Genomic DNA, 23,585 nt, shown 5'->3' with positions numbered 1-23,585 from the left:
TAAAAGGTAAGAAATTACTTGCAGTGGAAAACATGTGGAAGGAAGAGGAAGTGGAAAGAGAAAGTAGACAAGTGAGAGATAAGGCGAGTGACTAAAAAGCTGAAAAGGGGCATTTTGACAGCAGTTCCTCCGTGATGTGGGTGTTTTGGGGGAAACAAACAGAAAAGCAGGATTTTAAAGTTCTGTTGTTTGTTATGTTATATGATTCACCACTTTGCTACCTCTTAAAGACTTCAGTAAAGAGAAATTATTTTTCAAAGCTCTTTAGAGATGGATTCGTAATTCTTCTGAATGAGATAAAATGTTCAGATGGACACTAAGGGCTGGAGTAAGCCCTATTCTGATTTTACATATATATAAAATCAGCTTCTCTTGAGGAAAAACACCAGCAGTGCCACCACTACTGCTATCTTTTACCCTAGGAAAATATGTTGGCCAGAGCTATCCCACTCCCAAGTCATGTCACATTTGTAGTGGCCAGAGATGGGTGGCATTCTATGGTCTGGAGTTTTTAACTCTAATGAAATTTAATTTTAGCCTTTAAGAATTTAGGAGTTTAGATGATCAAACATGGAAGAGTGGAAAAAGGCACTATGACTGCTTTAGAGAGGCCTAAGGCCAAGCCCTAAACCCAGTCTTTGAGGACTAAGAGAAGGCAAGACCAGACTACAGAGAGCACCATGACACCTAAAGAATAGGCCTCACTGACAATGAGATGTCACATTCAGGCTTGCTCCAATCTGACACTGATCTCCTGAGTCTTGTTACACACATTGTGACTGGTCAGAAAATGCAGAGACTCCTACTGTACCCATGTATAGGAATATGGCAGTAAGTGGTATGGAAGACTTTGCATGAAGGTCATCATCACTTTTGATGTCATCAACATTTTCTAAGTATAGACATCCTAATGGAGCATATGTAATGATTCAGGGGAGGGTAAGGTAAAACAAGATGGAAGAGATCATCAGGATAGAAATGGGAGGCCAGGGCAGGAATAGGAAGGATCAACTATTCCCCACTGTCCTGCATAACATTAGTTCATAAGATGTGCTGTGTTTTGTTTTGTTTTTTAAGGATCTGTGGGAAGCTAATTTTGGACACATTGCATTTTTTTTTTTCCCTTTGGGAAATACATACTTGCATGTTATAGGGTCTGTGATGTCTCACCAAGAAAAAAACTTCTATTAAACCATTGTTGCCCAAACTTATTTGGTGATAGAATACATTATTTAGCAACATCTATTAACATCCAAAGAGGCTACTATTATTCAGAACACATATTGTTTAATATTGGGGTATATTATGTGTATGAAACCATTTTATAACAGGTTATATTACTCTTATACCTAAAAAAAAAAAAAAACATACTGAGGGACACCGACATTTGTCAAGCTATACCCAATTACTGTGACTTTTGATCTTCCTGTAATTTCAGTGTAGGGCTTCACACTACTATACTTGCTTCATGAAAACTGGGTGGGGTTTATATTTGCACTTTCTACAGAGATGCATGCTTTCTCCATTTCTCCTAAACGCTCAGTGCCTTTATAATGCCTGTTACTACCCAGGAACTATCATTTGGCAAATCTCTAGGATATAAACTTTCCTTTGCAGAGTTGCATGCATCAGAGTTTTGTTTTGTTTTGTTTTTTAACTCCCTCCCACCAAAACCAACCTCATTCCTCAGGAACTGCTTTCTGCTAGGGGACTACTTGAATAAATCCACCCTAACGTCACCATGTTATGCATTTGCAACATAAAAAGGGCTTGCTGAAAATGCAGTGCCTTTATCCCAAAAAAGAAAGTTCACGGTAGGGGTTTCCAGAACTGGAGGAAGTTAACAATAGAAGATGTTTGGGGTTAGATGGCTCTTTAATGATCCACAGATTGTACCACTTAAGAAGTCACCTGTTGTCTTTACATGAAGGGAAATTAATTTGCAGAATGATGCTCTATTTGAAGAAGCCATGCTTGACTGTGTGGTGTATTTCTTTTCAATAGTCCAAGAACTGCTGGTGCAGTGTTTTATGAATAACATTCAGCGTAAGGGAGTATCTATTTACATTTAATAAGTAAATAAATGACTATCTGCATGGCTGTGGATTTTTTTGTTTTTAATTTTTTTGTCTATTTGTAAATAGATAACATACTCACATGATACAAAATGCAAAGGACAGAAAACAGCATACCATTAAAAGGATGTTTCTCTCCTTCCTCTGTCCCTCAGTGATCCTGTTTTCCTCTCCAGAGGCAACAATTACCGCCAGTTTCTTAAATATCCTCCCATGGATATTCTGTGTGTTTACAAACATACACATACTTTCTTTTTCACACAGACGCTAGCATAATATACATACTGCTTTCTATCTTGATTTTTCTCTTATCAATATATCTTAAATATCCTTCCATATTAATATATGGAGAGCTACTGCCTTGGTTATTTTAACAGCTGTGTGGTGTTCACTGAATGCCTGTGTTATTTTATTTCATCATTCTATTGAGGGATATATTGCTGCCAATCTTTCATATTATTAACTATACTGCATTAGTAGACTCACTGAATAAACACCTAGAAATGCAATTTGTGTCTATGGGTATGTACATTTTTACTTTTGAAAGCTATTTCCCAAGTGTTCTCTATCCCTTATACACTCACCAACTATGTACGAGTGGCTACTTCCTTAAATCTCTATTAAATCAGTATTTTATCAAATGCTTTGATCTTTGACAATTTGATTGGGAAAAATTGTGTATATTTTTATAACCTGAGAACCAAAGATAGTTAGGGAAGTGACAACTTAGGATAAGTGTACAGGGCATTTACCTATCTTTTCCATTTGTAGTATGAGACAGAATTCCTTATCTTACTTTTTTTTTTTTTTTTTACCACACCCGTGCAGCTTGTGTGATCTTAGTTCCCCAACCAGGGATCAAACCCATGTCCCCTGCAGTGGAAGCACGGAGTCCTAACCACTGGACTGCCAGGGAACTCCCTCCTCATCTTACTGAATTCAAGAACTTGTCCCTAAGTAGAGAGGTATTGGATTAAGATAATAAGTTGATCTTAAATCAAAAGTGATTGAGATTTAAGCAGGTTACCTCAAAAGGTTAAAGACTCTTTATACCAAGAGGTCCTTATATATACATTAATTCTGGCCTTGACACTTTGGAAGTAGGGGGAAGACTATAACCTCTCTAGGGTTTTCTAGCTTCATGATTTCTGTAATTCTGCAGATATATGAAGTATTAAACGATGAACAGAATACTTTAATTACCAGCATTCACAATTACAGTTTGTAAAATAAAGAGAAAACATTTCTTTTATAGATCACCAAATATAAATCAGGAGAAAAGGAGGGAGACCCCAGCTGTCTCCACCTTCACCCTCCTAGTCCCGTGGTCACAGCCAGTTGGAGCCATTCAGCATCGCTAATTGTAAATTCACACCTCTCACCAGAACCACAGCTCCTGGGCTTCCTGCTAGTTCATTTCATTATTCTTGCCACACGTATTCTCTCAGTTTATCAGGTCACCTCCCCCTGCCTCTATCCTTCCCAACCCAAGACAACCCAGTCTTCTTCCCAATGAGAAATTTATCTACATCACTATTCATCCTTGCTTTCTTCTTCTTTTTTTTTAATTTTTATTGGAGTATAGTTGATTTACAGTGTTGTGTTAGTTTCAGGTTACAACAAAGTGAATCAGTTATACATATACATATATCCACTCTTCTTTAGATTTTTTCCCATATAGGCCATTATAGAGAATTGAGTAGAGTTCCCCGTGCTGCTTTCTTCTTTTCTAACATAAAAATGCAGCATAAAGTCAATGTCCATCCTGACATTGCCAGAAATATAACCTTAACCAATTTTCTCCCTTTTTTTTGGGTTGTATTTAAATTTTAGTTTGGGTACTGCATTTAGGCTATGGGCAGGGGTTGGGTGTGGACATGGTTTGGGGACCAACACCATGTAGACTGCAGCCACTGTCTATTAGCACTGGCAGCCAGTACATCACCATCATAAGCCATCTGTCAGCCCATGCTGGGTGCTGCTGGGCTGTCAACTCATTCAGGCCTTTAGGTGCTCCTGAAGTCATTCCACTGAAGCATGGGACTGGCTTGGGCCCATCTTCCTAGACACTGTTCAGCCTTTCTTTGCCTTTTTTTCATGAAAACACATTTTCAAAGTACATTTGATAATATAAACCATCCATGTACTTATTACCCAAAATGAACAAATGTTACTCTTTCATATTTTCCTTCAGTACAGTAAAGGGGAAGTCCCCTATCTGCCCTTCACAGCTTCACTCCCTTCTCTCTCTCATTCCCTAGAGACAACCAATAACATGAATTTGGTACAAATCTAGTCCATGTTGTTATGCTTTTGTTTTATATATTTGTAGCCAAAATCAATATCTGGTATCTGTTTTTTAAAAGTTTACAGATCGGGTGGGAATGTAAATTGATACAGCCACTATGGAGAACAGTAAGAAGGTTCCTTAAAAAACTAAAAATTGAACTACCATACGACCCAGCAATCCCACTACTGGGCATATACGCTGAGAAAACCATAATTCAAAAATCATGTACCACAATGTTCACTGCAGCTCTATTTACAATAGCCAGGACATGGAAGCAACCTAAGTGTCCATCGACAGATGAATGGATAAAGAAGATGTGGCACATGTATACAATGGAATATTACTCAGCCATAAAAAGAAAGGAAATTGAGTTATTTGTAGTGAGGTGGATGGACCTAGAGTCCGTCATACAGAGTGAAGTAAGTCAGAAAGAGAAAAACAAATACCATATGCTAACACATATATATGGAATCTAAGAAAAGAAAAGAAAAAGGTCATGAAGAACCTCGTGGTAAGATGGGAATAAAGACACAGACCTACTAGAGAATGGACTTGAGGATATGGGGAGGGGGAAGGGTAAGCTGTGACAAAGTGAGAGAGTGGCATGGACATATATACACTACCAAACGTAAAATAGATAGCTAGTGGGAAGCAGCCGCATAGCACAGGGAGATCAGCTTGGTGCTTTGTGACCACCTAGAGGGGTGGGATAGGGAGGGTGGGAGGGAGGGAGACGCAAGAGGGAAGAGATATGGGAACATATGTATATGTATAACTGATTCACTTTGTTATAAAGCAGAAACTAACACACCATTGTAAAGCAATTATACTCCAATAAAGATGTTAAAAAAAAAAGTTTACCAATAGTATCATACTGAATATAATATGCTACAATTTGATGTTGCAGAGTATTTTCAAGATTCATCCATGTATTGATACTAGTTATTTCAACTTCTGTATAGTATTTCATCAAATCAATATGCCATACTTTGTTGGTACCCTATACATTCATTCTTGGGGGTATTTCCAGTGTTTTATTAATACCAACGAAATTGTAGTGGCTATCCTTTCCTGCCCCTTTTCACCTTCTGCTACTCCTTAATTATCTCTATCTGAGTAAATGGCTTCACCAGGCATGTCGGCCAAAAACCTCAGTCAGCCTTGAAACTTTTCCCTCACACCTCAAATCCCCATCACCAAGTTGTCTGTTCTGTATCCTGAATCCAATCACTTCTCAACACTTTTAAACAAGTCCAAGCCACCAATGTCTCTCTCCTACTACTGCAATAGTTTTCTATCCTACCCCGTGTGCTAATTCCACTTTACCTTACAGGCTTTCTTTCTTTCTTCCAATGTTCCAAGCTCATTTCTGCTTCAGAGCATTTGTATTTGCCATACTTTCTTGACTGAAATGTACTTTCCTCCGAGCTTAAACATAGACCTTGCTCCCTCATTTCTCTCTCTCTCCTAAAATTCACCTTCTCAGGAAGGCCTTCCCGATTCATCCCACCTAAAACAGCACTTCCAGCCCCCATCCTTTTACCCTGCTAAACCTTGTTTCAAGGTACTGGACCCTCCTTGAACTGGTACATAGACTCTTTTTTTTTTTTTTTTGCGGTACGCGGGCCTCTCAGTGCTGTGGCCTCTCCCGTTGCGGAGCACAGGCTCCGGACGCGCAGGCTCAGCGGCCATGGCTCACGGGCCCAGCTGCTCCGCGGCATGTGGGATCTTCCCGGACCGTGGCACGAACCCGTGTCCCCTGCATTGGCAGGTGGACTCTCAACCACTGCGCCACCAGGGAAGCCCTAATGTTTCTTTTGTATCTACTGAGATGAGCATATGGGCCTTTTCCTTAATCTGGTAATAAAGTAGATTACAGATGCTTTTTAAATTTTAGTAGCACCTTTATATTTGAGGTAAACTTTATTTGTGCTTGATGTTTGTTTTTTTTTTCTGTATACGCTGCTGGATTTGATTTCCTAATTACTGTACATAATTTTCATATCAGTGTTCAAAAAAATGAGATTCATCTATAATTTTCTTTGCCTGTAGAATTCTTCTATTTTGGTATCAGTATCATAGTAACTTCATAAAATAAGCTGGGTTATCTTTACTTCTATTGTCGGGAATAATTATATAATATGGGATTGTCTGTTCCATTAAATTTGGTAAAACTTACCTGTAAAACCACCTGGCATGGTTTCTTTGGCAAGGGATGGGGGAAGGGTTTGAGAGACTGTGGACTATTGATCTCTTTTGTTGATGACTGATTTATTTAGATTTTCTATTTCTCCTTAAGTCAACTTTTTAATTTGTATTTTTCTGGTAAATTGTAAGTTTTACCTCAGTTTTCAATTTATTGACATAAAGCCACTCAATATTATAAATTGTATAGTATAAGCAATGATATTCTTAATCTCTACTGTATCTCTAATTATGTCCCCCTTTGAATTTCTTTTTTTTTTTAAGAATCTGAAAAAGAATTTATTGATGTCTCTCTGTAAGTGAATCAAGTGGATGCACGGCAGAAAGAAACACAGCATTGAAAATCAGCTATACTCCATTATAAAAATAAAGATAAATTACAAAAAAAAAAGTGAGAAAATTTTTTTTGTTTTTTTACTAAATTTTATTTAAAAATTCATACAAAATACTCCAGATAACTGAGTTTCAATCCTCGTCTTTCTCCTCTTCTTCATCTTGATTAATCTGGAAGTAATGTAATTCGTAACTTTCTTTGCTGTTAGCAACTATGCATAACCAATCACGGAGATTATTCTTCAAATATTTTTTGGTGAGATATTTCAAATACCTTTTGGAAAAAGGCATCTCGGAAGTTACAGTGATCTTGCTTTTGCTTCTTTCGATTGTTACGACACCTCCTCCAAGATTCCCAGCTTTTCCATTCACTTTCTTTCCTGAAGAAGCTGCTCAAAATTGGCAGCATCCATGATTCCATCTTCTACAGGATGGGTGCAGTCAAGAGTAAACTTCAGGACCTGCTTCTTTTTTTTGCCCCCCTTCACCACAAGCTTTTTCATGGGCACCATGGTGGCAGCGGAGGCAGAAAAGGAGGTGGGTGAACTCGAGACAGAAATTCTTACAAAATTTGTTCAGAGGTGGTGACATATCCTGGAATCACATCATCTAGCCCCATAGCTGGATGGGTCCTAAGGCTGGACACTCGTGGGGCTGAGTAGCTTGGTGAAGGTGTGCAGGCAAATGCAGCCCCATTGGAGTTATACTGCCTAGTCACACCATTCCATGGGTCCCAAATCGCCAGGTGCAGGGGTGAATTTCTAATATTATCTGTGCTATCTTCTTCTCAATGTGGCTTGCTAGAAATTTGTTTTATTGGTGTTCTCAAAGTATCAGCTTTCGGATTCATTGATCAATGGTATTTTGGGAGGTTGACTCTATTCATTTCCCAGGTCCTTGAAATGAACGCTTAGTTCATTCACTTGAAATAATTTTTTTAAAATTTATTTTATTTTATTTTATTTTTGGCTGTGTTGGGTCTTTGTTGCTGCATGTAGGCTTTTCTCTGGTTGAGGAGAGTGGGGGCTACTCTTTGTTGTGGTGCGCAGGCTTCTCACTGCAGTGGCTTGTGAAGCACGGGCTCTAGGCATGCAGGCTTCAGTAGTTGTGGTCGCGGGCTCTAGAGTGCAGTCTCAGTAGTTGTGGCGCACGGGCTTAGTTGCTCCGTGGCATGTGGGGTCTTCCCAGATCAGGGCTTGAACCCGTGACTCCTGCACTGGCAGGTGGATTCTTAACCACTGCGCCACCAGGGAAGCCCCTGAAATAATTTTTAATAAATGCATTTAATGTCATAACTTTCTTTCAAATGACTGCTTTATCTGTATTACACAAGTTTTATCATGTATTTTCTTTGTTTTTCTTTTCTAAATGGTGTGCAATTTTTTATTTAAATCATGAGTTATTTAGGAATGTGCTTTTAAGTATTCAAACATATGAGAATTTCTAATTCAACTAAATTCTGATCACAGAATGTGGTCTGTACTATAGTGATTCATTAAAATATCTGGTCAAATTTTATAAATGTTTGATGTGTGTTTGAGAAGAATGTGAATTCTCTATTTGTTAGGTGGAGGGTTTTTATATATGTGGGTATATAATATATTATATTCTCCAAAGAAGATATACAGATGGCCAATGGGCACATAAAAAGATGTTCAATATCACTAATGATTAGAGACATACAAATCAAAACTACAGTGAGGTATCACCTAACACTGGTCAGAATGGCCATCATCAAAAAGTCTACAAATAATAAATGCTGGAGAGGGTATGGAGAAAAGGGAGCCCTCCTACACTGTTGGTGGGAATGTAAACTGGTGCAGCCACTATGGAGAACAGTATGGAGGTTCCTTAAAAAACTAAAAACATAGTTACTAAATGATCCTCTTCTGGGCATATATCCAGAAGAGACAGAACCTCTAATTAGAAAAGATACATGTACCCCAATGTTCATAGCAGCATTATTTACAATAGACAAGACATGGAAGCAACCTAAATGTCCATGGACAGATGAATAGATAAAGAAGATGTGGTACATATATACAATGGAATATTACTCAGCCATAAAAAAGAATAAAGTGTTGCCATTTGCAACATGGATAGACCTAGAGATTATCATGCTACGTAAAGTAAGTCAGACAGAGAAAGACAAATATATGATATCACTTATATGTGAAATCTAAAAAAATGATACAAATTAACTTATTTACAAAACAGAAGTAGACTCACAGACATAGAAAACAAACTTATGGTTACCAAAGGGGAAAGGGGAGGAGGAATAAATTAGGAGCTTGGGATTAACAGATATACATTGCTATATATAAAATAGATAAACAAAAAGGTCCTACTGTATAGCACAGGAAACTATATTCAATATCTTGTAACAACCTATAATGGAAAAGAATCTGAGAAAGAATACATATTTATATATATAAAACTGAATCACTTTGCTGTACACCTGAAACTAATATAACATTGTAAATCAACTACATTTCAATTTAAAAAATATTATAGAAATCTCTGTTCCCTGAAGATGATCCATTCCCACTGGAATAGAAGTCCATATTGGCAAGTAATCTTAAAATGACTTTACAATAAATGCATTCAAAGAGTTAAAAAATAAAATACCTAAAAAAATATATAAAAGCTTAAGAAACAAGAAGATATGAATTAAGGAAAGATGAAAATGAAAAATAACTAAATAGAAAAACATTCATTGTGATAAAAATATTCAATGAGATAAACTCTAAACTCGTTACAGTCAGAGAATGAATTATTTCAGCTTTGTTAGAGGTTTAACTGACAAATTCATAAGACATTTAAAGTGTACATTGTGATGATTTGATACACACACACATTGTGAAGGGATTACCCTCTCCCAGTTTATTAAGAATTATTGAATTAGAAGATTAATCTATGGAATTCATGTAGAATATAGCATATATTTTATTATTTATTTATTTTTTAAAATTGCAGTATACTTGATTTATGATGCTGTGCCAATCTCTGCTGTAGAGCAAAGTGACTCAGTTATACACAGACAGACATTCTTTTTTTATATTCTTTTCCATTATGGTTTATCACAGGATATTGAATATAGTTCCCTGTTATAGCATGTATTTTAAGCTGTATTGTGGCAGTTTAAAATTACAGCCACAGATTCTTTGATACTCCTTCTATTAAGAGATGGGTCTAGCCCCTGTACTCCCCAATCTGGGCAGGTTTGACTAAGTAAGATGGAAGTGATACTATGTGATTTTTGAGCCTAGATAATAAAAGTCTATGTAGCTTTTGCCTTGTTTTCTGGAATAGTCACTATTGGAGCCCTGAGCTGCCATGGAAGTAGTATGATTACCATGAGGCCACTACAGTGTGAGGAAACCCAAAGCACATGGAGAAGGCATGTGTAGGTACTCCAGTCTACCTTTGTCATTGTAGTCTAGACATGTGAATGAAAAAAAGAACAGCCATTCAAGTGACCACCAGCTGTTCAAGTCTTCTCATTTGACACCCTGGACATCATGAAGCAGAGTCAAGCTCTCCCTGAAGTACCTATCCAAATTCCTATCATACAGAATATTGGAGGTTAATAAAATGGTTATTGTTTCATGTCACTATGTTCTGGAGTGGTTTGTTACACAGCAATACATAGAATACATGAAGGATGCACCTAATTAGTAGTTTTAGGAAGAGAATAAACGGTATGGCGGAAGTCATATTTGGAGAGATGATACTAAGAATTTTCTAAAGTTTTTGAAAGAAAAGCAGTTATTAAGTACAAAAAAGAATTTAAAAAGAAAAGAAATTCATATCTAGATGCACTGTAATGAAGATGCCTTACACTGAGAATAAAGAGAAAATTTCAAAAGCCACCAAAGAGAAAACACAGATTATCCGTAAAAGAATCATAATTAAGACAACAGAATTCTCATCGCCAACAAAGGATACCAGAGGTCAACATGGTAATAATTCCAAAGCACTGAGGGGAAAATAACTGGCAACATAGATTTCTATACCTGGCTAAGCTATAATTCAAGAATAATGGTGAAATAGAAAACTTTGCTTTCAAACCTGAGTTTACAAAAAAAAAAAAAAAGCCTGAGTTTACCAACCATAAATTTTTATTGAATGAATTACTAAATGATGTATTGCAGCAAAAAGAAAAGTGAGTTCACAATGAAAATGTGGTATTAAAGAAACAAGTGGTAAACACAAAAATTGATAAATTAGATTGATAAATCTAATTATACATTGATTGTATAGTAACTTTTATGTTATGTTCTAATAAATATGGAACTAAAATTCTAGATAGCAATAACTGCTCAATACATTTGGTAGCTAAAACACAGCCTTGTTGGGGCAGAAGGATAGTTGTATTTTAAAAACTATAAATTGTTAGGAAAATAAATAGTTAAGTATACATTTAAAAATTTAAGAGTAGCTGCTTATGGCATAGGCAAAATATAATCTATAGTTTCCAAATTAGCAGAGGTAAAAGTAAGAGAATTTGAAAAGTTATCAATTCAACAAAAGCAGTTAAGGTAAGCAAACAAAACAAGGAGAAAGCATTGTAAACAGAAAATCAAAAGTAAATGGTAGAGATGGTAGAGGTAATTTTAAATAGATCATACTCATATGAATTGAACTTTCCAGTTAAACAACAGAGACTGTCAGGAATAAAAAAAGAAAACCCAGCTACCTGCTGTTTACAAAAGATGTGCCAATAATAAAATAGCATAGAAAGGTTGAAAATAAAGTAAAAAGTTATAGCAAGCAAATGCTAACCAAAAAAAAAGTTATAGTAGAATACGAGTATCAGATAAAATAACTGCTTAAAGCAAGTATTGATAAGGATAAAAAGACATTACATAATGATTAAAATTATATTAAAAATGATAAAAATTTAAAAATCACCAAGAAGTTCTATCCAGCTAACCGTATAACCATGAAATTAAACAAAAAGTAACGAATTATAAGAAAAAAAAGTAGATCAACAATAATATTGGGAAGTTTTAATATAATTTTATTAGAAACTCACAGATCAATTAAACAAAACTAAGTTGAGAGGTTGGTTAATGTTTTTAGCATTAACTTGCCTTGTGTGTGAATTGTAATTTGCAGCTCATCTTAAATGGTAGCTTTATCTTTCTACCTATTCCACTCCATTTGCTGTTTTAGTGTAGCCTCCATGTAGATGCGGAGACCCCCTAGTCCAGAACTAGGTGTCACAGGACTCCTGACCCTCAGGGATATTGGGGAAGATAACAGATCTGTCCTCTAGGCAGGAAAGCAGACTGGCATAAGTCCTGTGTGCACTGATTTCTATTCTTCCTTCCACCCCCACAGATAGGTAGGGGCTTTGTTTGTTTATTTATTTTGTTTTTTAAACTCTAGGTCAGGGTGGAAATCATTTGGAAGCTTTTCCCAAATCCCAGTTTCACAGTGAGCCTGCCTAATGTGCCACACCCTGTATGGGGTGCTGTTGATCCCCACTGCTCTGAGGAATTCAAACTCCTAGCCAACTTCTACTTGCTTCCAGACCCAGAAGACCATCAGGGTCACAGCTCTAGCTTTACTAACCAAGTGGTGCTGCTTTTTCATTTCTGTTACCTAGAGATGATTATCTTGTGAATGAACCCAGAGACATCTCTTAATTAAAAAAAAAAAAAAGATTTTGTGATTGGAGTTCTTGGAGAAGATGTGGAAATTCAAAGCTTAGCTCACAATACCATTTTGACTATTTTCCTCTGCCTTTCTGGATGCGAGGAACTCTGTGGTCTTGCTACCTTCTTTGGCTTTACTCAGTAATAGGGATTGAGGTTGCTTCTGTTCTCAAATGCCAGAAACCTATTAAGAATCTCTATAAATCTCCTCAGGCTTCTGGCGAAGGATGGGAGGCAGAGCACAAAGTCCCTTTGTTTCTTTCTCTCCTCTCTGATTTTCTGTGTTCATGAATTTGAGGAACTTTTAATATATTCTGCTGCTGAAAGCCTTACCCTTAAATCATCAGTCTTTGTCCTGAATTCTTCAGAGCCTATGTGACTTTGTAACCTGAAGTTTTAAAATCCTAAAGGGCAAGGGATAAAAGAAAATATTGGGGGTGGGGGGAGAAACTCCACAATTTACCATCTCATTATTATTCTACCGGAAAAGAGATTTCCATCTCTGCTGGTGTGTCCTGAAAGTCTATCTCTTCCCATTTCCTCAGAAACCATATTCCTAACTACTCAGCCTCTCTTATCTTTTATTCTTCTATCCTGGATCTTTTCTGCTGAAGGCTCTCACCTCTTCGTAAGACAAAACCTCTCCTAGCTCTCTCATTTTATAGGCAAGCTTTCTGAAACCACTCAAGCATCTTTAGTTACCATCTACATGCTGATGACTCCCAAATTCACAACTCTAGCTGAAATTTCTCTCAAGTTCTCCAGATCCTCAAGATCTCTCAACTCCAGACAACTACAGTTCAACATGTCCACAACAAAATCATTATCTCCACATCCATTCATCTCTCCAAACTATTTCTTCTCTTATGTTTTCTATTTTCATTCAGTTTCCCAAGCAGAAACCTGGAAGTCTCCTTGATTTCTTCCCCTCCCTCTCTCACAGCCAATAAATGACCAAGTTCTGCCATTATATTTCCATTTATGGCATATTTATAGCCAAGTATTTATTACATACCACTAGAGCGATAGCAGCATAATGAATTAAAGATGAGGTTAAGGTAGTAGAATAAAAAAAATTAAAATGTCATTGGATTCAAGGTAAAAACATTTTTGGTAAAGGAAACATATTAGTATTACCCAATAGAACAGAAAGTTTAAAAGAATAAAAACTTACAATTGTTAGATTGTTAGATTTAGTTAGAAGGTTCCTAGTGATCTCAAAATCACCTAAGGGGTAAAAGAGGATTTTCTGCAGAGTGTCTAGCAGTTTAACAGCTGTCTGGACTGCACTGCTTTGTAATGATTTGTTTTAAATTGGTGTTTTCACTCTTATCATATGGGTAAGAGGTAAGAGAAGGGTAACACTCGCATGGTACCCAAGGGTCAAATTCATATGATATATTTTGTTTTGGAGAATATCAGCTTTTAAAATGGCAATACAAAGTTTCTCATGGTCTATATCAGCCTTTTTGAACTGGATCATTAAAGGGAATCATCTCGAACTTGCCAGTCAACAAGAACCAGGGATGTCCTATTCAGCAGATAGAGATTACTGAGTCTGAAAGTATATTTCAGAGGTCGCCAAGTCCCTTTCTTGTTTTTAATTCAGACTGGGGATCTAGTCATTTCTTAGCGTCTCTCACGGAAAGTAGGTTCTAATAGATAAGTGTCTAACAACTATTACTAGGTTTCCCTGGTGGCGCAGTGGTTGAGAGTCTGCCTGCCGATGCAGGGGACACGGGTTCGTGCCCTGGTCTGGGAAGATCCCACATGCCCCAGAGCGGCTGGGCCCGTGAGCCATGGCCGCTGAGCCTGCGCGTCCGGAGCCTGTGCTCCGCAACGGGAGAGGCCACAACAGTGAGAGGCCTGCGCACGGGAAAAAAAAAAAAAAAAAAAAAAATATATATATATATATATATAAACACAACTATTACTACCACCAGGCAGTGTGCTTCTTTGCTCATGCATCTCTTCTTTCTCTTCCTCCAGACTTTATAGTTTTCTTTTTCTCTTTCCCTGCTCTTTCTTCTTTCTCAATTCAGTTTTCCTGCCTCTCTTTTTCTTTCTTACCCATAAATAGGAAAAAAAAAAAGCAAGTGTTGAGTTTCCTGACTGGTCACATTCCAGAGAAAGGAGGAAATACAGGCTGTTATACAACTGGGAGGGGTCAGGTGTGACCTAAAGTTGAGGGACGAGGAGAAGAGAATTATAAAGGTAAGAGAAGGCAAAAAGGTTAAGTAAAGGTTTGATTTTAGACTTTTATTACATAAAGTGATTCTTTTGTGAATCCCATCTAGGGCATTTCATCCTTCTCAGGCTATGATGGTTCCCAGTAGATCCAAAATTGCCAAAGAAGGTCAGTAATGATGTATTCAAAGATGATCACTCTCATGAGCTTTTGTACAAAAGAATCAGTACCTGATATTGTGTTAGAGTGAGCCATAGGAAATGCCTTAGGAATTGTCTCTGATGAAGTCTTTTTTTTTCAATCACCAGTATGTGAAAAGCTATTACATCTATTTTTGATCTTTCTCCTATTCAGTTTCCAATGTTGCTCTCAGGCTTCTGTAACTTGGCAGATAGTTCAGGTATTCTTTAAAAACAATGACAAACAATGAAATTCCCAACAACCACAGCAACCGCCAAAACAGTGAAATCTACTTAGCTTTTTGGTTGGTGGGAGATGTTGAAAAATATAAGAAATAAAAGCCACCCACAAATAATTTGCCTCACAAAAACAACTGCTCTTAGTATTATATTGTATTTCTGCCCATTTTCTATGCAATTCTATGTCAGAGTTATACTTTATATATACTGCAGTATAGAACTTATACAAGTTATATTAACTTAAATATAACTATGACATAGAGTTACATAGTTTGTATCTTTCAGGCATATATTAGTCTAGAATACTTTCAGCTATGGTTTTCCATCACTTTTCTGGCGGTTGAACTATATATATTTCTTTTGCTGCTGGGAAATAGAATTTGAAGAAGTTAACTCTGCAAAATCTCATTCTAAAGGACTTTGCAGTTGACCAGGACACTTAAGTGGATTATCCGATTGCATGTCTTCACTTGATCTCCAGGTGGAATGGTTCCAAAGACCTCTAACAGCTTTATCACTCTATGGTATAACTGTCCCTTAATTCTCCTCTAAGCTTTAAGCCCTGAGAGCAAGACTGTATGGTTCACCATTTGCACACCAGTGATTAGCATGTGACCCAATACATAGAAAATTCGCAATATATTCTTGATGATTGAGTGAATGAAAAAGTGAGTAAATGAATACTAAAATTCTAGAAGATCCATAACTCATCAAGCTTTCTCCTTGGTATCAGGATACAACCAGATTAAGGTTCCCAGAAGTAAAGGATTGATTTAGATTTAGATTTGTCTTGAAAGAGCAGAGAAAGATAGGAATTGATCATCACTTGAACATCCCTTATAGACCCTAAACTCTTTACCTAAAATTCCTATTGTGCTTTAATGCTACAATTTAGCTGTCCCACAAATACTTACAGAAAAGTAATTTTCAACTTTGCTTTCTACAAACTAATTACCTTCTGTAACATCCAGGCCACTGCCACCTACATTTTGGAAGTGTTGGCATCCCAATAGTTGGCATGCCTTATAGGTTTACCATAGGGCTATTATTAAAGAACTAAAACCATGCACATCCTCTTGGACAAAGGATTGGATCACCTTGGGGACCATAAAGGAAAGCTTGCAGACAGTGGTTGAGACAGCAAGACAATGAGAGAGAGTGAGCCAGAGAGTCTGCCAGAAATGTCTGTTTGAAAGAGGGCAGGGAACGCACAAGCAGGTGGTTTCACTCCTCATGAGCCTCCTTATCTTCTTCAGTTTTGCCAGACCTTGGATCTCATCTCATCCAAGTATAAAACTCCTAGTGAACTGAGACATTCTCTGTAAGTAGATGAAAGCTGTTTTCTCTCTTGGCAGTTTATACTTGGTCACGTGATACAACTAGTCATACAGTTTTAAGGCAGCATGCTGTGTACCTCTCTCTCCAAATGCAATTTTACAACATTCTGTGTTTTATTTAAAAAAACCAGTTTAATCTACATTAATTAGAGTGTGAAGCTGAGTGTGGGAAGCTCTAATTTACCTTACATGCATAACAAGAGCAACACCACCTGTTGACTGCCTACTAAGTGCCTGGCACAGCCTAGGTATGTTATACACATTATCTAATTGAACTTGGAGAACATGCCTGCCTCCAGAAATATAACTTAAATATCTCATTTACTTTGAAACTGCAAATGGCCCTTTCTTTAAGAAACTTACATTAAATTTATTTAGCACTATCCCATTACAGGAGAAAAAAAAAACAATAATAAGGCCAGAATTTATAAACACTTTTCTGGTGAGAAACACAAAGATCACTGAGCTTTCCATTCTACACTCTAATCCAATTTTCTTTCTTTCTTTTTTTTTGGCAGTACGCGGGCCTCTCACTGTTGTGGCCTCTCCCGTTGCGGAGCACAGGCTCCGGACGCGCAGGCTCAGCGGCCATGGCTCACGGGCCCAGCCGCTCCGCGGCATGTGGGATCTTCCCGGACCGAGGCACGAACCCGTGGTCCCCTGCATCGGCAGGCGGACTCTCAACCACTGCACCACCAGGGAAGAACCCTCTGAATTTTTAAATCTAATTTTTCTATCCTATTTTCCAACCTAGCTGATAAACTGTCTTCTCTCTTGCCATCTTCCCCAGCACTGTTTTTTCTTTTGCCACATACTGAGGAGTTAACTGCTTCTCCTATTCCCAAATTAGAAAACATAAAGGTTAAATAAAAGTGACTTGGACACTGAAGACTTTTTTCCTACATTGAAGTATGAGACTTTGTGGTGAGATAATTGATGAGTTACCCATAATCTTATGTGTGCTCTTTACTCATTGCCTAAGTAAATTTCATCTAATTAAAACTTTCATCATGTTAAATATAATAGATTCCTCGGATGGGTTGAAGTTCTTTTCTTATTGCTTAGTAATGACCTCTATATTCCATAGGAAGGTCTTCAGAAATTTTAAGCATTTATATGAAAGTCGTGGTCCAAATTTCTACTTTTTTTCCCAAGATTAATTGATTCAACAAACATCTATTGAGCACCCTTGTATCAGCAACCCTGGTAGTGGAGTGATAATACAGTAGTGAGCAAAACAGGTACAGTGTTTGCACTACAGAGCTTACAGCCAACTGGAGGGAACAGACACTGAATAATTACAAATATGACAAACGCCATGAAGAAGATGGGCAGGGTGCTATGGGAATATGAAATAGGTGTAGCTATGAAATAGGTGTGCTATGGGAATATGTGTAAACAAATAGGTGTGCTATGGGAATATGTGTAAACAAATATGACAAATGCCATGAAGAAGATGGGCAGGGTGCTATGGGAATATGAAATAGGTGTAGCTATGAAATAGGGTGCTATGGGAATATGAAATAGGTGTAGCTATGAAATAGGTGTAGCCTAGCTTGATGGGAGGTGGGGCAGAGAAGATTTTTCCAGAGAAGTTCAAGTTTAGGCTTGAAGCATAAGAAGGAAGAAGAGTTATCTAGATAAGGGAACAGCTTGTGTAAAGGCTCTGAGAAGAAAAGAACACCACCCATTCAAGGACCTGAGAGAAGGTCACTGTGGCTAGAGTGCTGACTTCAGGAAACGTTAAAGAGGCAGGCAAGGACCAGATCACATAAGTCACCCTAAGGATTGGGGACTTTATTCTGAGGGCAGTGGAAAGCCAATGGAAAATTCAAGCCAGGAATTAAAAAAATTTTTAAGCGTAAAATAGCTAAAATGTAGACTATAAGAATATATTAATTCACTAATTTGCTCTGGAATATGCTCTCATATCTAGTAGTCCAATAATAGTAAGAATTTTTATAAATGCAGGACAAACTATCTAGGTTTATAATATGTCGAATTTTTCTGTGAATAGAAAAGACCCTAGGATAGTTAAGCAAAGCAGAACAGGACTTGGGTACATGTAAGTACCCAAGTAAGCTTTGAAACGTATGTCCTGAGTTTCTTTGCTTTTCATCTATATCACATTTTAACTTGAACTGAAAATAGAAGTGGTAAAATAATAAAGGCAGGGAAAGGAGGAAGGCATGCATGTGTGTATGAGCGTGTGTGCCCACGTGTGGTTTCTTATGGTTTTGAAGAAGAGCAGATTTACGACAATACCAGTATCACATTCTCTGTGCTCAAAAATAGTTGTCTCCCCTGCAGAAATTAGGAAAGGAGAGACTATATAATAGGGAAAGATTTTTTTTTTTCTTTTAGTGGTGTGTTCTAAGAAAAAAAAATGGCAGCTTCTGGGTGATACAACAGATTTTGACATGAAATACATTGATTTTAGACTATGGACCCCAAGATGGTTTCAGTAGTACTGTGCTTGGAGTAGTAAAGAGATCCATGAACACCAAGGCCTTTGGACAATATAAAGTGTAAGAGGCTAAGGTTTTAATTTTCTTTTTTAATACTCTTTGGTCTTCCCTATGGGCATTTCTTTTTGTCTTCTTCAGATGGCCTGCATTCATTAAATTAGTAGATAGGATTTTAAGGTGTGGTTCTTTCCCAGAGGTATTTTCTTACTGGGAGTTGAGAGAAATTCTTGAAGATTAATAAGATTTCCATTAGTAAATATTAGGAGAGTGGAGGAGAGCTAGCTAGCTCTGACTACCATTCTCTGTCACCTCACTGTCTCCCAAACCAGAAGTTTCTTCTCTTAAATCTTGGACTGCAATGCTTCCTGACCGTTCTGGAGGAGGCTCAGTGACTCCTTCTTAGAAATGAATGAATAAATTCACACTTGGTGAACTGTTTGAGAAAGGCTGCTGACTAAGACTTTAGATTTTCTCAGACTAAGGTCTGAGAAATCTTGAGCAACAGGAGACCTGAGTTTAATGTCAATTTGTATCTGTCTCACTATTTGAAGAGAACGAATTACTTACTTGATTCAATCACTTAGCTCCACACCTGAAGTGTAGTAATGAGGAGAACATGGGCCAGCTTCATATACATTGTGTCCTTCAGTACTGCAATTGACAAAGCATTCTCATCAAAATAGAAACACATTAAGTACCTACTGTACACATGACTGGGAAACAATCAGAATATGTAGGTTAAATATTAAAATAAATTAGTGCTTGTTAAGGTTTCATGGAACAGGTGAGATGTGTATTATTATAAAAAGGGAGCAGGTTTACTATGTATTAATTATTAGGCTACCAAAGCTCTGGGTAAATTTGATAGCAATGTTAAGAGTAGCTTCTCGGCAAGTACTTGGTGCCAGGTTGAAAACTGGCCACTCTGTTTACTTGGGCAGAAATGTGGTTATATTAGGCTGCTTTTAGTGATAAAAGGTTTTTTAAAAGTTTCAACCTTCTGGAATCTGACTCACAATGTCCTGATATTGTGTTCTTTTCTGTATTCAGTGTCATGGATAAAGAATCTATCTTTCAGCACTGAATAAGAATAAATTTGTGTATGCGGTCAGATTTATGAGTATTACAAAGATTAGATAAACTATTATTTAAAAAAATAATTTTATGCTGCAGTAGTTCTAAATTATTAGTTTTAGCTTGATATAAGAGCAGAGGGCAAAAAATAAATTGACGTTCATCAAGTACCAGCGTTGTATGTCAGGCACTCATATAGTCAGTCACCTATATTATCATTAAAGTTCACAGGAAGCCTGTAATAGGTAATGTTTCCATTTTGGTCAAGGAAGAAACTGAACTTCAGAGACTGAGATGGCAGAATTGGGATGCACACTCAGGTCTCCTAGCTTATGGTCTTTCAATAAAATCACTTTGGCATAAACTGAAAAATTTAAGATTATGTAGGATTAAACAAAATGAAACAGCTTCTCATCTATAATTTCTTTTGGTTTAGATGTAATCTTTATCTGTAGGGGGGAAAAGGTGAATAATATTGCAGAAAGGTGCTTGTATTTTACAAATCTGTTGATGGGTTCTAGTAGAAAGAGATGAGATTAGAAAATGTACATTAAGCAATATGTAAATTGGGGGTCATAATTCTCCTGAATCCTATTGATTTTTTTTTTAATCCTATTGATTTTTTAAAGGTATTTTCAAGATGGGCATCAATGTTTTACAATCTGTAAAATTAAATGTTACTATTCTATCTAGTTTGTAGGGACACTAAAGTTATTGAAGAACCTTGAAACATTATTAGGAAAGCTGCTATAAAATATAAAGATGGCTCATATGTCTGACCTTCATCTGTGCACTTAAAGCACTTTGTTCTTACCTTAATTTTTGCACCCATAGTATTGCATCCAAATCATGTCTCTATTCTCTGGTATCTCTACCAGAAGGTGGGTTCCTCCAAGACAGGGACCATGTCTCTTCCATGGTAGTATGCATAGTAACCTGGACAGTGTCTGAAATATAATAAATGCTCAGTAATGTTTATCAAACAAACAACACAACAAAAGGATTCATTTTTTCCAACCCCAGTTTCCTTATCTCCAAAATGAGAAGGTACTAATAGTTTTCTAGATCGTCAGGCGGGACATGATATATGCTCATATACTGTTGATTGGAGATATAAGGCACAGACATAAAAAGTGTTATTAGGATGATTACTAAGGGGGTGGTTATTTCACACAACATAAACTTTTATTCTGTTTAAGATCTTTTAAAAAAATCTAACCAATAAATTTCAGGAAGAAAATCTAAGGTATTTTAGGTAATATGTAGTCATAATCTCCATCTTTGGGCTCTCAGGGTTGAAGAAAAGCCAGATCCTAAACCAGAGATGAGAACAATCTTTCACTAGGTGGCTCTCTTTCCCATGAGTGGGCGGCCCCTCGGTGGGTGGAGGGACGACACGGGGCAATGTACAGCTGCAATCACCGCGTGTCACACTGCATCACAGTAGGCGCATGCAGCACGAGGGGCATAGTTCAGTTTCTATGTCGTTAATGATAATCTGTCCTTGGGATTTGTTTCAAAGTAGCTTGTACTTTCATTTCCTCCAAACCTACCCATAGACGTTGGCCCAGTCTTTTAATAGGTGCGGTCTCAGAGAAGGATTTTGATAGCGCCTTTTCACCTAGCATGAAAGACAAAAGGAACCAGGTACCCCGACCGAGCCAAACCAAAATAGCCCATTAAAATTATGATTTTAACTGTCCAGTGAGGGCTGCATTCCTGGAGGGGTTTATACCGTTATACATCCTAAAGTACTTTGGGACAGCTGTTTAAACACCTCCACAATACGAATGGAAAATATAATTTGTAAAATGTCAAATAATTCTTTCAAACCACTAACACGACTTCTCCAGCTACTTTTCACACACTCATTATTATTGAGCCCATTTACGTTATTCTGCTTTTTTAGCCTCAAACATGAGACAAAATACACATAATAAACATTCAAAAAGATTTGTTCTAAGAATGAAAATCCTTTTCCTAGAAGCCTTTCATAGGAACTTCGCTCAAGTATCTAGGTTTTTCTTGATACTATTTTACCCAATGTTTTCCTCTCCAACCCAAAAGATACATAGTGACAAGTTCTAAAATACTACAAACGCCTGAGAGAAGGAGGAAGTTTGCAAAGGAGAAAGGAACTCGGAGGTCTGTTTTTGATAAGAAAGGGGGACTCACACTGGGGGGTGCCTCTCAGAGGGATGGCGGTCGTGAGCATCTCGCCACGTCCCCTAAGCGCTGAAAAATCACTTGTTAGCCTTCCAAGATGAGTTCCCACTCTCACGCTGGCCTCCTCGCGGCAGGAGGTGGCTAGTGAAGGCCGCGTGGGGGGCTCGCAGGAGGCTAGGTCGCCGAGACTGTGTGTGGGGTGGGGTTTGGGGGATTTCAGTAAGGGGTCGACCCGCCGGGGAGAGTCGTATGTCCCCGTCAGCAGAAAAGGGATCTCGGCAGTCGTGTGCCGTTCTCCTCCCTCAGGGACCCCGTCCTGGCGGGACCCCGCCTCCCAGTGCCGGGGGCGGTTGTGGGGAAACCCCTCGCCCGCCTCGCAGCCTAGCGCCGCCGCCTCGCCTAGCCTGCTCCAGCCCGCCGCCCACCAGCCTTCAGGCCCAGCATCTTCTGCGTAGGCCCAGCCCTCCCCAAGCCCGGCACAGAGTGGAAAACTATGAAGGTGGTTCCCGCCCGCAGGCGGGTGGAAAAGCCCATGGTGAATGCCTCGGGGTCTCCCCCATTGCTGCGGGAAAGGGAAAGGGAGGAGAAAATGAACTTCTCCGCTCAGGAGAACTACCCGGATTCCCAACCTGGGGGAGGCCTTTAGATGGAAGGGAAGCCAGGGGGAACCCTGGGCACTTTCCGGGGAATCCACTCGCCAAGGGAGGGTCATTCTGTCTGCACACATTGGTTACTATGACAATACAACTACAGCCTCCAGTTGCCTTTGCAGCTGCTTGTCCAATCCGATTGGTTTCTTTTCTCTTCATCCCTGGGCTCCACCCTATCCCCTCCAACAGCCTCCCTGCGTGCAGGGGGTGGGGCCACAGAAAAGAGGAGGGGGTCCTTAGCTTCACTCTAGGGCGCGAGGGCAGGCCAGAGACAAGGGACTGGCGGCCGGAACTGTAGGAGGAAGGGGCGTCGTTTCCGGTAGGGAAGAGTGGAGGAGTGGAAAAAGGAAGAGAGAAATCGGGTGGAGTGCAAAGACGGGGGAAGACTTTGAGTGTAACTCCCGGTTGATTGGAGCTCGATGTTCCCGGTGAGGCTGGGGTTGCCCCCTTGCGCGGGAGAAGCTGGGTGGATTGGCCGGAAGCCGCCAATCGCCTCCAGTGGGCCGCTCAGCAACCGCACAGGCGCCCCACCGCTAACTGATCCCAAGAGGGAGCGCTACAGAGAGGCGGAAATCACCCGGAGGGACCGGCGCCGCTGAAATCTCGCGAGAGAGACCCCACTTCCTTCCTCTGCTTCTCCCTCCTCTTTACCCCGCCCCTATCCCTTCTCCCTCCCCCTCCCCCCTCCCGGGTCGGAGTGTCCCTGAGCCCCACGGG

General features: G+C 38.7%; 1 protein-coding gene and 1 pseudogene across 2 annotated transcripts in view; both read right to left on the bottom strand.

The window, feature by feature from the left end:
* The window catches only part of NMNAT2 (nicotinamide nucleotide adenylyltransferase 2), a gene marked incomplete at its 3' end in the record, with an annotated part of 193,365 nt that extends 170,864 nt beyond the window's left edge, over positions 1 to 22,501 (bottom strand). The window contains exons 1-4 of the mRNA XM_082833824.1: positions 22,228 to 22,501; positions 21,606 to 21,673; positions 20,867 to 20,999; positions 19,546 to 19,629 (exon numbers count right to left, since the gene is read on the bottom strand). The remainder of the gene's footprint in view (positions 1 to 19,545; positions 19,630 to 20,866; positions 21,000 to 21,605; positions 21,674 to 22,227) is intronic.
* LOC309957378 (large ribosomal subunit protein eL22-like) lies at positions 6,217 to 8,121 on the bottom strand (annotated as a pseudogene). The gene has a single exon. The product of its transcript is annotated as a large ribosomal subunit protein eL22-like (transcript).
* Positions 22,502 to 23,585: the final 1,084 nt, after the last annotated feature.

Source organism: Leucopleurus acutus (assembly GCF_964270905.1).
Source record: "Leucopleurus acutus genome assembly, chromosome: 2".
Taxonomy (NCBI): Eukaryota; Metazoa; Chordata; class Mammalia; order Artiodactyla; family Delphinidae; genus Leucopleurus; species Leucopleurus acutus.
Note: the sequence above shows the minus strand (reverse complement) of the source record. Positions and strands in the feature narration are given on the sequence as shown.